At 45.6% G+C, this 14,538-nt stretch overlaps 1 protein-coding gene across 3 annotated transcripts in view; it reads right to left on the reverse strand.

Annotated features, from left to right (window-relative positions):
* Window positions 1-11,118, reverse strand: part of DYM (dymeclin) — a 385,616-nt gene extending 374,498 nt beyond the window's left edge. For all 3 annotated transcript variants that reach the window (XM_084627911.1, XM_084627912.1, XM_084627910.1), the window contains exon 1: window positions 10,961-11,118. The gene's annotated coding sequence lies outside the window, so the exon portion shown is untranslated. The remainder of the gene's footprint in view (window positions 1-10,960) is intronic.
* Between the last annotated feature and the right edge of the window lie 3,420 nt (window positions 11,119-14,538).

Consider the following 14,538-nt stretch of genomic DNA (forward strand, 5'->3'; position numbering starts at 1 on the left):
TGCCTTCTTTCCCCCCTTTCCACTTCCTTCCTGTGCCTGGCTAATGGCTTAATTAGCCTTTCTGCTGCCCCACCCACAAATTAGGCACAGGGCTGCTTCATCAGCTCCAATCAGCTATGCCTGATTGGAGGTGCTATGAACAGAGTGCTGACTCAGGATTTCTTACCTAGCACTCTGTCACACCTACATATGTAGGCACTGTAACTGTATTTCTCAGTTATATGAGAAGAGTATGAAATATAAATATTACCAAAAAAGCCTAAATTGTATCTTTATTTCTCAAGCATGTTATCCAGTGTATCCTACAAACAACAGTCCGTAAATGTTCATTGAACAACGACTTCTAGCTTAAAATTTTTATTTAACATCTACTTATAGTCATATATTGAAATGTTTCAGAGTAACAGCCGTGTTAGTCTGTATTGGCAAAAAGAAAAAGGAGGACTTGTGGCACCTTAGAGACTAACCAATTTATTTGAGCATAAGCTTTCGTGAGCTACAGCTCACAAATGTCACTCACCCACCCCTTACCAAAGGCAGAATGACCCATTCTGTATTCAGCTATCTTGTATATGCATATGCCTTATAATGAATCTAGGACTTTGAAAATATCTGATAATTGCTTAAGCTCAGCAGGTGATGTCATCATATCTCCATCTTCTCCGATTATCAGAGGGGACACTTTTCCATTCCGCCAAAGGAAGCAAGATTGTCGTTGTGCACACCAGGAAACAAGCCCTACAACTCTTTGAACAGTATCATGACAGCTCACAGGGTAGACATCAAGGAATAGTCAAAATGACAATTGCCATGAACACAAATTACTATTGGCCTGGGATGACAAAAGACATTGCCGATTGGGTCTGTACCGGAATAAAACTAAATCCTGGAATATTTACTTTATATTTTAAAGACAAAGTTTACATTTACATTGCAAAGAACAGTAATTATACTTTTGCTGTAAAAGTACAATCCCTTCCCTTGCAATAATATTTTCATACAAGAATTTTAATGTCATCCTATTATTCCGTCTAAACTAGGTTTCGCGATGTCTGCATTGCCAGAAAGTGAGAAAGGAATTAAAGCTGGATATCACCCTGAAAAGCATAAAGGTGAGTTTTCAACTCTGAGACATCTACTAAATTTCTTCAGAATTTCCTTTTACCTTCCTTCCAGTGTCAAAGCATTAGGAATGTTCTTAGTGTGAACTGCATATATATGACATCAAGTCTCATTCTCTTCCCTTAAAAACCGTTAAGAAATCTTAGAGAGAGTCAAAGGTAATTGCTTATTATCCATTTTTACCATTGCTACACAATGAGGTCTTTAATTCCCAGCGAACGCAACGCATGTCAGTGGCACAACAGAGTGCAACAATGAGCTCTATTGCTCCTTGCACTTCTGTATTTCTGCAGGTTTATTATTGTATCATTTTTCTTATATGTATTCCTATATTACTTTTTTGTTGACTTCTTTTTATTCTGTTTTACAAATGGAAATTAGATTCTGATAGTGTGGCTGTGTAACCCACATCACAATGTTCAGTATGCTTACTACTTATGAGCTTATTGAGAATATGAAATAAGAGAAATCCAAAATATGACTCCAACTGGTTCCCTTACATACAGGTCATTCGGCCCTTTGAATTGGTGGGAATGGATTTAATAGGACCATTACCAGCAACAAAGAAGGGATACCAGTATATACTGACAGCCACAAACTATCCTACAAGATGGGTTGAAGTATTTCCACTTCGAAATAAGTCAGCATCTGAGGTGTCAAAGAAAATGTACAAAATTATACAGTGATTTGGATGTCCACAGCATATACTGACAGATTGTGGATCAGAATTCATTAATGAGGTAAATACTTATTTCTGAGGTTGTTTTTGACTATGTCTTAAACCATACTTTCAGAACACAGATAGTTGACAGTGAACATGGGCTTCATTGCCCTTGTGAGTTTTTCTTTATGGGCATTTTTTCGACAAGTTTCTATGAACTCCCACTCAACTTTGGCAAGGATTACTGCTGGTCACCCCATCAGAGTTGCTATAACGTTTTATTCTTTGGTCTCTTTTTAGCCACCAAACCTGTCCAAAGGAAAGTTTATGGCATAACTTTTTTTCTTTCAGTATAACCGAGACATTGGCAAAAAATTGGGAATACAACGTAGCTTCATCAGCCCATAGCACCCACAAACCACTGGATTGGCTGAAAACACGAACAAATCCATTAAAAGGTAATTTTAGGGCTGGGAAAATTACAGTATTAATAGCAAGGAGAATGCACTATGACAGAAGCTACAAGTTGCTTCAAAATTTTAGTAAATTGCAAGTCTATTGTCTTGCATTTCAAGAAAAAAATAAGCATACCAATGCACTAGGATGGCCTCTTTTCGCCCTTTGGATTGCATATAATTTCTCTCAGTAAAGACAGTCCTTTCCCCTCCCCGCCACAAATAATCCATCATCATTTGTTACAGAGCATTGCAGAAGTTGGCTGATGACACTGGGAGTCATTGGGACAAATTTCTTGGTGACATTTTATTTTCTTTGCAATCAAAACCAAACATAACAACCAAAATGTCACCCTTTTGACTACTGTATGGCTTTGAAGCAACATTGCCAGGCCAAGCCTCAGACAATTACACGGTAAGTGTCTTTGAGAACCATCAACTTTCCGGTGCATGTGTTTATTCTGTGATTGTTCATTTTACAAAACACAACTCCTTTTCTATTTGTTTACAAAGCCAACAGATTTTGAGAAACTCAGTGAGGAATACTACAAAGAGTACAGCATAAATATGAAATCTAGCTGTGATGCTGACATTGAACTGGCTATTAGTAATATTTCTAAAGCACAAGAAAAGCAACAAATACAGTATGCCAAAACTAAGACTTGTAAACATGGGAAAACAACATTTGAGGTTGGGGACAGCGTCACGTTACTGAATGCGAGAAGGAAAACAAGAAAGGGAGGGCCGCTGCAACCTACCTACCGTGGACCATACAAAGTTACCACTGTAGAGGGCAAAACAGTTAAATTAGACAGGTTTCAGAGTAACAGCCGTGTTAGTCTGTATTCGCTGTAGCTCACAAAAGCTTATGCTCAAATAAATTGGTTAGTCTCTAAGGTGCCACAAGTACTCCTTTTCTTTTTTAGTTAAATTAGAAACTATCTCAGGGAAACTTTTAGGATCCATGTACAGTACTTCCCATTTAAAACTATTTAAAGAGCCTCCAACATTAGCTGCTGAAAACAGATCACAGGAAAACATGGAAATGGAAACTGTAGTGGATGACACTGTAAAAACAGCCACCTCAGAAGAGGTAGGAGAAATGGGAGGCAATATATCTCACAAGCCTCACGACAGCCACGTGATAAAGGTAGAGGTCACAGACACAGAAGAAGAGGAGTGTGTAGTGGCAGAAGTTGCAAGCAGTCATCCAAGTGATGCTGATGACATGCCTATGGAGGATGATAAAGACAAAGAATGGTTTCTCAAAGATATTGCTTACCACACATTTGTTTTTAAAGAATTTGTTAACACTTTGCATGTCGATAGCTTTCATGTAAGAACGGTTTCATGATGGTCAAACAGAGAAAAAAGTAATTGCATTACCATGCACGTAATATGCATTTGGTTTTGTTTTTTTCGAGTAAAATTCATAATGACGCACAAGATTGCGGACAGACTGGAGGCCAAAGTAAGAAAAATCAGTTTGTATGACGCTGCATTTTGTGACCTGATGCTAGAAAGATGACTGACCGATGACATACGTTGAAATAGCTATAAACACAGAAGGTGACTGGATTGATTGCTCAGATGTTTTCAAATGTTAACTATTCTTTCAACATCTGTTGTAGGTTATTGATGCGTATCTGTGTTGTGTGGTCGAGAAAGCAAGTGGAAAGATAGGCCACTTATTGTGATGCTACATGGAAATAGCAATTATATCAATTATCAAACTATCAGATGAATATGTGCTAAGACATGTTTAACTGCACATAGCCTGGAATTGTGAATACAAACCTCTAATTGCTGCATCTCACTGTACTTACTGCTGCCAAACATGTACTCAGAAGTAATTTGAGGTATATACCTGAGATACAATCCGTGACATGTACAGAGTTTTGATATACAGCTCAGTGCAGCCATGATAGCAACACAAGTATATGCACTGCTTAGTCAGTTCTTAAAGTAAGTACAACAGAGCGCATGCGGTCTTAAAAACGTAAGATTTGTCAACTATCTTACATATGTTTTTTGTAACAGTAAGGATTTTTTCCATGCCCTTTTTTAAAAAATGAATTGCATTGTGTTTTTTTGTGTGCCACATTAACAATTTCCTGGAGTGTAAAAGCCATCTCCTCAGTAGTTGCTACTAGCATTCTGTCAGGCAGAGCAAGCCAAATGAAAATGGAGAAGGTAAATGTTAACAAGCTTTCGTGCGCAACATGGGCAATTCCCATTTTCAGAAAGGCAGTTAAGCACAGTCTTAACAAACAGTAAAAACTATTATGGCAGAGTTCATTCTGCTCCTCGGTGGGTTTCCCGCCTCCACTTAGCGGCAGGCGGGAGTATTCCTCTCTCCCTCAGAATTTCCCCATGTCCCTGGGCTTGCTGTGCACACCTTGCCTGAGCAGGGTTCCTCCCAGCCCCCTTGACGGGGGGAGCAGGAGGGGAGGCTCTTAGTCTGTGGTAACACCTCCAGACGTGGTGGTGACAGACCAGACACCCAGTTCAGTCTCTCCCCTCTGGTGGCGTTTCTTCCCTCAGACCTCCAGGGTTTGGAAGGGCTGTTCGCCCTGTTGGGCAGTGTTTCCCCTGCCCTTTGCCTCTGCACCTGTGGGGTTTCCCTCCTGGTGCTTGTCAGCGTCTGCACACCCACCTTTCCAGTGGTACGCCTTTCTCCCACAGCTCCTATCACGCACCTCTAGCTGGCTGGAGGGAAGGCTCTTAATAGGTTCTGACAAGCCCCTTGATTTACCCCAGGTGTCCCAATTATGGTGAAGTAACCCCTGCTCAGTTACCAAGGGAAAAGGGGCCTGTTTATCCTGGGGCTAATATACCTGCAATACAATATAATATTGTTATTGTGAAAATTGTTTTTAAAAACTGTTACAATGAGGATAATATCTTCCAGATAGCGACAAAGAGAAATGGAAACACCATGCACTTGTGCTTAATAATGGACATTGAGTGAACTTGTGAGATTTGAGCACAGCTAACTACTTCACTGAAAAAAGAACAGGCGTATTTGTGGCACCTTAGAGACTAACAAATTGGTCACAAAATACTAGCATTTAGCATGAGTTATGAGGTGTTAGTAGCAACACTGGCCACAGCAAAGCAAGTGATATATGTAGCATAAGACTCAGATACAATTATATGAAACCAAGTGCATACATGTGATCATTCAGTCCTTGCAAGCAGAGAAAGAAAGGTTTACAAAACATGTACAGAAATTGCAAGAAAAAGCAAAACCCTCCTATACAGTTGGCTACTGTACTTCCTTCAAATTTCAGGTCTTTCCTCTACCAACAAACAGCAAAACTGTCAGGGAATTGGAAAACCAAAATAGCGGAACACAAGAGACAAAGTGATGGGCACAACTGTGGACCACTAATCCTAAAGGTATTCAGTACCAGATGTTCAATATTGATTGTTAATGATACATGATTATGATGTTTTTTCCAATTAGAAGTGTTATTAGTTTGCAGAAACATATTTACAGTATAAAGACTACAGTACTATAGAAACTACACAAGCAGCTCTAACTACATTTAGAAGAAAAATAGCAATTCTTTTAATGAAAGAGTCAGCTAATAACTTTGTTACATATACTTAATGGGCCCATAGCATATGGGAAGATAACTGAAAGAATGGAATAAAGTCATATCACAAAGAGTTATCTTAATACACCTACAATGGGATATGTCACATATTTGATTCTCTAATGGTGAATCTGCATGAATAATGTCTGTAAGTACTATTAAAAATGTGGTGGGAGTGAATGGTTGCTATTGATCAAGCAGTGAAATCTATGTCGATATCTTTATAGACCACCAGCAGTAAACCAAAATTTGGAAAATCATAGAGTGAGGCTCCAAATAAAATTTCAACTATGAGCCCCACACCCCACCCCCAAAAAGGAAAAGTATTTGCAAACCAGTAATTTTTTTGGTGTAATTGATACTAATGAATAAATCAAGCCTTCTATTTACAGTTTTGGTCACAATATAACCATTATTTGACAACATTTTATTGATTTTTTCAGAGAGTGTGGAGGACTACTGCTTATACTGCAGTTATGTGACTTGCAAAAAAAAAAATAATAAAGATGGCATGATGGTAGGAAACACAAAATGGTATGAGAAACACACACCATATATCGGAGCAGAAAAGTAAGAAGAATATTTTTATGTGCAGTACAAGAACAAAGCTCATGGCTGAAGATGTAGCCAGTTGCATATTGTCCCAACGTAATAACCTGCCTAAGGATCACGATTTTTGTAATAATTCCACAGTAGCAAGTATTTCCACTGCTGCTGATAGTCATATCTTGAGTGATTATATGTTGAAACAATATTATTTTGTAACTTTTACCAGTTAGTTGAAATGATCTGTACAATTGTTAGTTTTGTGATTTAATTTTCTCATCTATTACTTATCAAAGGTGCAGTGCGACTCTTGTAAGAGGTGGGCACATGTGCACTCCTTCCAGAGGGAATCAATGAAGAAAACCTGACTGATAGGAAGAAAGAGTACAGATGCAACAAGTGTTCATAGTTCAGCTATTTAACTAAAATGTACATTGTAGAATGATTTTGTTAAGAGGAGTATTTTGGTTTTCTTCAAATAACACTGCTGAAATATAAATGAGAAGTAGAGAAATGTAACAGTACTATACATTTCAGTAAAGAAAAAAGTGTTAATAACTGTATCTATAAATATGTCCAGATGCTTTTTTTTTTTTTAAATAAACTGTTGGAATGAAAACTAAAATGTTCTTGTTTATATATCTTGTTACAATAGTAAAGGTTTTATATTTTGAAAAATACCTCTCTATAGTTGAGTCCACATTTACAATGGGGATTTCACAATGGTAACAAATTGTGACAAGGCATCAATCATCCCTAAAGGTTTTCTACCTTTGAACTGTCTCATGCTGTGCTCTCAGGTTGATGTCCCGTCACATTCATACCAAATTGGGCCAGAGGTACCCTCCTCCATCACACTTTGCTACCCCTGGACCAGAGGAGGGGAAAGTTGAGAGGAGAAACTGGAGGCACACAAGGTGATGCGACTTGCCCAAGGTTACACAGCAAGTCAGTGGAAATCCTGGCTCACTTCCCTATATTTTTCTGCAGAATCCCAAGTTATAAACTTTCTGGATTCCCCTTGTAAATTCTTCAAAGGCCTCTCTGGTATACTCTCCTGCTGTATTTCCAGCAGCAGCAGCTATTACCTGGCAGGTTCATCAACTGAAACTCTCATCTTTCCAAACGTCATCTTGTGTGTATTTCATTTTGTGTTGAGTGAGAGAAGCCAGATGAAAATAGGGAGTGTGACTGGGATGGGCATGTGCAGAGCTGAGCCAAAAGCTCTGGGAAAGATAGAGAGATCTGTCTGATACTTGTTTAGATCACATTCTGTCAGCTGCAGTATTCAGCATCAATTATGCTCCTAATGTAAATAGCAGGATAGATTTGTTTATTTTGTGAGGCTGCTTCACTGGCTCATTTATTTGTTCATGGGAGAATCCTGAACCTCTAAAAAGCTATTCACCTCACTGAAACCACCACATTGTTTTTTCAATAGAACACTCTGCCTCCCCACTAGGTCTGTCTGAGTTTGAGATCCTCAGTAGCAACAGTTATAATCATTCTACGCCATGTTTTATAGAGATCATGAGCACTTTACCAACTGCAGGCCCAGTTATAGCTCTAAAGCTTGAACAATGGGGTGGAGGAGGAGAAGGTGGTACATCTTCAAGCAGTGGTGGTAGGAGGGGTGTTTGTGCTGGTGGAAGCGAGTGGAAGCCTCGGGACCACCAGGAGCACTGTGAAGTGAGGGTTGCCCTCACCAGTATAGAGTAGATGTAGCAGTATACACACCACACAGTGCATGGCTTCTCTAGGGTGCTCAGTATAGCTCAAGGGTGGGCAAACCTTTTCGCCTGAGGGCCACATCGGGGTTGCAAAACAGTATGGAGGACCAGGTAGGGAAGGCTGTGCCTCCGCCAACAGCCTAGCCCCAACCCCCATCTTCCCCCTCCCACTTCCTGCCCCCTGACTGCACCCCTCAGAACCCCCGACCCACCCAACCCCCTCTGCTCCTTGACCCCTGACCACCCCCTCCCAGGACCAACCGCCCCTAACCGCCCCCCCCGAGACCCCAACCCCTATCCAACCCCCCTGCTCCCTGTCCCCTGACTGCCTGACCCCCATCCACACCCCCGCCCCCTGACAGGCCCCCCAACCCATCCGCTCCTTGTCCCTGACTGCCACCTCCCGGGACCCCCCGACCCTAACTGACCCCTCGGGATCCCATCTCCTATCCAACGACCCTGCTCCCTGTGTCCTGACCGTCATAGAATCATAGAATATCAGGGTTGGAAGGAACCCCAGAAGGTCATCTAGTCCAACCCCCTGCTCAAAGCAGGACCAATTCCCAGTTAAATCATCCCAGCCAGGGCTTTGTCAAGCCTGACCTTAAAAACCTCTAAGGAAGGAGATTCTACCACCTCCCTAGGTAATGCATTCCAGTGTTTCACCACCCTCTTAGTGAAAAAGTTTTTCCTAATATCCAATCTAAACCTTCCCCACTGCAACTTGAGACCATTACTCCTCGTTCTGTCATCTGCTACCATTGAGAACAGTCTAGAGCCATCCTCTTTGGAACCCCCTTTCAGGTAGTTGAAAGCAGCTATCAAATCCCCCCTCATTCTTCTCTTCTGCAGGCTAAACAATCCCAGCTCCCTCAGCCTCTCCTCATAACTCATGTGTTCCAGTCCCCTAATCATTTTTGTTGCCCTTCGCTGGACTCTTTCCAATTTATCCACATCCTTCTTGAAGTGTGGGGCCCAAAACTGGACACAGTACTCCAGATGAGGCCTCACCAATGTCGAATAGAGGGGAACGATCACGTCCCTCGATCTGCTCGCTATGCCCCTACTTATACATCCCAAAATGCCATTGGCCTTCTTGGCAACAAGGGCACACTGCTGACTCATACCCAGCTTCTCGTCCACTGTCACCCCTAGGTCCTTTTCCGCAGAACTGCTGCCTAGCCATTCGGTCCCTAGTCTGTAACTGTGCATTGGGTTCTTCCGTCCTAAGTGCAGGACCCTGCACTTATCCTTATTGAACCTCATCAGATTCCTTTTGGCCCAATCCTCCAATTTGTCTAGGTCTTTCTGTATCCTATCCCTCCCCTCCAGCATATTTACCACTCCTCCCAGTTTAGTATCATCCACAAATTTGCTGAGAGTGCAATCCACACCATCCCCCCCACCCCCAAAACCTCCGCCCCATCCAACTGCCCCCTGTCCCCTGACTGCCCCCTGGGACCTCCTGCCCCTTATCCAACCCCCACCTCCTCCTTACCATGCCGCTCAGACCAGCAAGACAGGCTTATTGGAAAGCCTGGGAGGTGGGCGGGCGCAAGCCGTGCTGCCACCTCGCATGCAGGGGAGGGGGGAAAGCGGGGGAAGGGCCGGGGGCTAGCCTCCCTGGCCGGGAGCTCAGGGGCCGGGCAGGACAGTCCTGCAAGCTGGATGTGGCCTGCGGAGCATAGTTGGCCCACCTCTGGTATAGCTGGTAGTGCCTTCTGCCCCTACCCATCTGCCATCAGGCAGCCGCAACATTATAGCTTCCACATGCATGGGAGTATTTGGGGGGGGGGGGAGGAGGGAAAGGACTTTTTGCCCTCTTCTAACCTCCACCACCACCAATGTCTCTGTGGGATGGCAGCCATATTTTGACCTGTAATAAATAGATAGCAACTACTTCTGCCAGGAAAAATTTCAGGTGAGCATAGATGGCCCTCAGTAAGGGAAAGAGGAAATCCAAAATACTTCTCTCTCTCCTTTCTACCCAACCCCCAGAGAATAAAATATAGCTGCATGGAGACAAACCCATCTGGCTCATCTTTACCATACAGACTTCAAAATGTCTTTCTGAACAAGCCCTTTCATCTGCAATGAGCTATTGCCACAGGAGCTCCCTGGAATCTACACTCCCTCTGATCAGAAACCTTTCTCAGTCGAGGCAACAGGACAAGTGCATTGCTGCCTGTGCATGCCTGCCAAGGTGACAAACTAGAACGGTCGGAGATCGCACCAGCACAGAAGTATACTGAAGGCCAAGCCTAACGAAATTCAGAGTTTAAATTATCCACCTGTCCCACATCCCACTGCAATGAATCCAGGCAGGGTCGTTTGGAAGCTGAACGCTTTATGCTTTCACCCTACAGCACTGTCAAGTTTGAGTAAATTAGGGCACGTCTGCACATAAAAACAACCCTACGTACCAGTAACTGCTAATGGCAACAATTCACTACCCCTCCCTGCTCCGGGTAGCACAGTCCGACAGCGTGAGAAACTGCTCGCTGTAGGAATTAGCTACATCAGGTGTAGCACGTTCCGACAGGGAGCAGTTTCTTACATTACACCACTTCTTCCTCCACCTGCCACCCGCTATCGCCCGCCCCCGCCCCAGCCCCTCCCCCCATCGCAACCCCCAGTCCTACTCCCCCCCTCACCCCTGACACCGGCCCCGCCCCCCAACCGCCATCTCCCAGGCAGCAGCGACCCCCACCCAGACACAACCAACCGCCAGCCCCACGTCTCGAGCCCCAGCCAACCCTAAGCCGCCCCTCCAGGCACCACCCCCTCTCCCCAGAGATGCTCAGCCCGCACCTTGGGAGGGGGGGAAAGGGGGCGGAGACTCACCTGGCTCCCGCTCCCGTGAGAGGGGGTGAGGGGCGGCGGCTGTCGCGCCCTTCCCCGCGCGGCTGCCGGGCTGGCTCGCTCTCCGGACACCCCACACACCCGCGGCTCCGCCGGGATCAGGCCGCGTCCATCTTTCCACGTCGTCACCGCCGCAGCTTCCCCTCCCCCCGCTGCGTCCGTCCGCGGCCGGCGCCAGGCGAGGAGGAGCATGCTGGGAAATGTAGTTCTCTGGGGGGGGGAGACTCTGCGTGAGCGCTGGAGGAGCAGCCTGCCTAACTCCTGCTGAGCGCGTCCACGAACGGGGAGAGGGGGGCCTGCCCCAGGTCGTGTGCCCCTAGGGGGAGGGCAGGAAGAGAGAGGAGGGGACCTGCCCCAGGTCGTGTGCCCCTAGGGGGAGGGCAGGAAGAGAGGGGACGGGACCTGCCCCAGGTCATGTGCCCCTAGGGGGAGGGCGGGGGACCTGCCCCAGGTGGTGTGCCCCTAGGGGGAGGGCAGGAAGAGAGGGGACGGGACCTGCCCCAGGTCGTGTGCCCCTAGGGGGAGGGCGGGGGACCTGCCCCAGGTGGTGTGCCCCTAGGGGGAGGGCAGGAAGAGAGGGGACGGGACCTGCCCCAGGTCGTGTGCCCCTAGGGGGAGGGCGGGGGACCTGCCCCAGGTCGTGTGCCCCTAGGGGGAGGGCAGGAAGAGAGAGGAGGGGACCTGCCCCAGGTAGTGTGCCCCTAGAGGAGGGCGGGGGACCTGCCCCAGGTAGTGTGCCCTTAGGGGGAGGGCAGGAAGAGAGGGGAAGGGACCTGCCCCAGGTCGTGTGCCCCTAGGGGGAGGGCGGGGGACCTGCCCCAGGTCATGTGCCCCTAGGGGGAGGGCAGGAAGAGAGAGGAGGGTCCTGCCCCAGGTCGTGTGCCCCTAGGGGGAGGGCAGGAAGAGAGAGGAGGGGACCTGCCCCAGGTAGTGTGCCCCTAGAGGAGGGCGGGGGACCTGCCCCAGGTAGTGTGCCCTTAGGGGGAGGGCAGGAAGAGAGGGGAGGGGACCTGCCCCATGTCGTGTGCCCCTAGGGGGAGGGTGGGGGACCTGCCCCCGGTCATGTGCCCCTAGGGGGAGGGCAGGAAGAGAGGGGAGGGGACCTGCCCCAGGTGGTGTGCCCCTAGGGGGAGGGCAGGAAGAGAGAGGAGGGGACCTGCCCCAGGTCATGTGCCCCTAGGGGGAGGGCGGGGGACCTGCCCCAGGTGGTGTGCCCCTAGGGGGAGAGCAGGAAGAGAGAGGAGGGGACCTGCCCCAGGTAGTGTGCCCCTAGAGGAGGGCGGGGGACCTGCCCCAGGTAGTGTGCCCTCGGGGGAGGGCAGGAAGAGAGGGGAGGGGACCTGCCCCAGGTAGTGTGCCCCTAGGCAGGGAGAGTGGGAGGACCTGCCCCATGTAGTGTGCCCCAAGGGGAGGGGAGGGAAGGGGTGGGAACCTGCCCGAGGTAGTGTGCCCTTAGAAGAGGGCAGGGAGAGAGTGGGGGACCTGCCCCGGGTAGTGCCCATAAGGCAGGGAAATCTACCCCAGTTACCATTCACTGGAGAACAAGAGAGGGGCTTGAATCAGGCATTTCTCCCTTGCAATGGGGAGAGAGAGAACTGTCCTTGCCTCAGGAGCATGACCTGAACGCCCTTTCCTACTGCATTATTCAGCAAAGTTTCCTTGCCGTATTCTCCATGTTGCTGTGTTACAAATTGTGTTGACTTACTGTCAGTGCCTTAAAGTTTATCTCCAGGGTGTGGTGTAATTTACCCTTAATATAAGATGCTTTAAATATTGGTAAAGGGGTCTTAAATCACAGGGTAGGGCATAAGCCAAGAGAAAAGGGAAAGGCTCAGGCCTGAATTTTAAACTTGCAATTAATGTTCAAGATACATAAGACAGCAGAAGTCATCCAGAGAGTACTGGTATAAAAACCTAACAAGAGAGAGGCAGTATTAACAACCTGATGTGTTAAAAAATTGTGAGACAAGCTCAAGAGATTGGGTTCATTCAATTTAAAGAATACACTTTGGACTTGTTTTATTTGCATTCTGGTTTTTGAAACTATTAGCATTCATACTGGACTTTTTAACAGAGAAAGTTACCAAGGATTGTGGTGGATTCTCTACTGCTGACAATTTTTAAGTCACGATTAGATGTTTTTCGAAAAGATGTGTTCTATTTTTGAACAGGAATTAATGCAGGTATATGGCCTCGGCTATATAAGAGGTTAAACTAGATGATTACAGTGGTCCCTTCTGTCCTTAGAATCTATTTTTTCATGTTTTTCTTTCACAACTGTGAGAAGTTTATTAGAAACTTTCTATTAAACAAATGCCAATATTCTCATTTACCATGTGACTCCAGGAGCTGAAGCTTTAAGAAAGACTATCTAATCTTCTATCTAAAGTACTTATACAGCTCTCATCACTATAGTACCAGAGCACTTCAGGATCGCAACAGCCCAGTGAGATAGGAAAGTGCTGTTATCCTGACCTAGGGACAGGGGCTAAGGCTATGTTTACACTACAGATTTACAGCAGCTCAGCTATACCGCTGCAGCTGCACCACTGTAAGATCTCCCATGTAGCCGCACTATGCCGATGGGAGAGAGCTCTCTCCTCAGCATAATTAAACCATCCTCAAGAAGCAGCAGTATCGCTGTTGGCAGGAGAGCAGCCAAGGGGTGTTTTGTTTAATAAATGCTCCCAAGAGTGAGATCCCAGATAACAAGATCCAGGATGATTTACTTTGCACCTGTTAGTTAAAAGATTCTAAAATACTCAAACTATAACTGGGGATTGCTTCATCCACCAATAAATGCCATTACCTTAGGGGTGGAACACAGGAGCTGTTTAACAGTGCATAACCATATTTTAGGATGGAAAGAAAAAAATTGTATCCCCTTGATTCTACAGGGGAATTTAAGTAGGTAGAGTATAGCTAATTTAGTCAGGACATCAGAATTAAAGCAAACTCATGCGAAAAGTACTATGGGATCTTAATGATCTCGTGTGGTTGGAGTCCCAATTGTATGTCTCCTCCAAAACCACCAGCAGTACAGGGGCCCACTAGACTATCACCTACTGAGCCAAGATGGCTGAGATAATATCTTTTTGTTGGACCAACTTCTGTTGGTGTAAGGATCAAGCTTTCGAGCTCCCACCATGCATTTAAGTGTGACATTCTGAATACCTCTCCCAGACCTGAAGAAGAGCTCTGCGTAAGCTCAAAAGTTTGTCTCTTTCACCAACAGAAATGGGTCCGATAAAAGATATTACCTCACCCAACTGGTCTCTCTAATATTCTGGGACCAATATGGTTACAAAAACACTGCAGATATTACCTACTGCATCACATACACTACTGACTGCAGGATTTGGGTTTTCTTTGGTTGTCTCATATTTAATTGCTAACTAATTGCATCCATGTTTAGCTTATAAGATCTGATATGTTCACAGTCCAATGTGGAGTGATGTGACTCCATCAGTCAATGTCTATTTAACTTGTTTAAATTTTAGTTTTTAAATCATTATTGTTCATACACAGTCCCCTTTACATTGGGACATTTATAACCTTGA

This window comes from Lepidochelys olivacea (assembly GCF_965140295.1).
Source record: "Lepidochelys olivacea isolate rLepOli2 genome assembly, chromosome: 5".
NCBI classification, from domain to species: domain Eukaryota; kingdom Metazoa; phylum Chordata; order Testudines; family Cheloniidae; genus Lepidochelys; species Lepidochelys olivacea.